Source organism: Antechinus flavipes, chromosome 3 (genome assembly GCF_016432865.1).
Source record: "Antechinus flavipes isolate AdamAnt ecotype Samford, QLD, Australia chromosome 3, AdamAnt_v2, whole genome shotgun sequence".
NCBI lineage: Eukaryota > Metazoa > Chordata > Mammalia > Dasyuromorphia > Dasyuridae > Antechinus > Antechinus flavipes.
The window spans coordinates 566,276,141-566,277,348 of record NC_067400.1 but is presented as its reverse complement, the minus strand read 5'-3'; positions in this window follow the sequence as shown (position 1 = coordinate 566,277,348).

The window sequence follows — 1,208 nt, the reverse complement described above, 5'->3', positions numbered from 1 at the left end:
GGCTCCTCTCAGCACCCCATCCCACTTCCTGGGCCCTTTTATACTTTTCTCATAGGCGGTGCCTGGGGGCTTTGCTCCAAACGCCGAGCAGCGATCCAGTGCCGGGAGAGAACGAGCCAGCTGGACCACAGTAGAATTCTACCGTGGGAGAGAAAAGGACCCGGGTGTCCGAGTTCTGAGAATCCCATTCCCAGTCTTGGGACCAGAGAAAGGCTCCTTCTCAGAGCTGAGGCACTTGCTACGGTCTCGGGAATCTCCTAAAGCAACGAGCCAGCCCACCCACCATTTAGAATCCCAGTCCTGGTCTTCTCATTCCCCCCAAGGCACTCTCGTCTTACAAGTATTTACAGTATTAAGTATCTACTGAACACCAATTTGGGCCGCTAAATGGTGCAGTGGACAGAGCACCGGGCCTAGAGTCAGGAAGATTTGAGTTCAAATTCGGCCTCAGACACTTACTAGCAATGTGACTTTGGGCAAGTCCCTTCACCCCATTTGCCACAGTTCCTTATCTGTAAAATGGGGACACTCTGAAGAAGAAAATGGTAAACCACTTCAGTATCTTGGCCAAGGAAATTCACGAAAAGCCCTACGGGACTTAATAACAACAAAAGGCAAGTGCTGGAGGATAAAAAGACCAAAAGAAAATCAGCCCCTACCCTTTAAGGGTTTACTTTCTGTTGGGGGATACCATATGGAAATAGGCTTATTATACAAGATAATGTGTGAGAGTGAAAGCGCCCCAGACCCCCAGGAGTTTCAATTCTGTAGAGGGATACTATATGGAAATAGATAACGGGAGGAGTGAAAGGGTAATTACTGCTCTTTGGAACTAGAAGCAGCGAACTGACTTATTAAAGAATTGGTGCAAAACCATCCATCTTAATTAGCGTGTTTTAAAAATCAAGTCCCGATCCGAAACATTTATCCTCAAATTGGAGAACTGGAGAGCTATATGAAATCTGAATCGAAGCGACTTCTGGGTGTTTGCTGCTTCATCTAATCAAATGTTAAAACATTCTGATAAGAACTATCACATCTTTGTTTGGGGGAGGGAGAAAGAGAAATCTAGGCAATGTCAACATAGGATATGGATAGGATCTATTTTGAAAAATTAATAACCTGTAGAACTTATTTAGTTTTTCAAAAACTTTACATAGATTGTCTCACTTGAACCTCACAACAGTCTGAGAAAGCAGGACTACTTT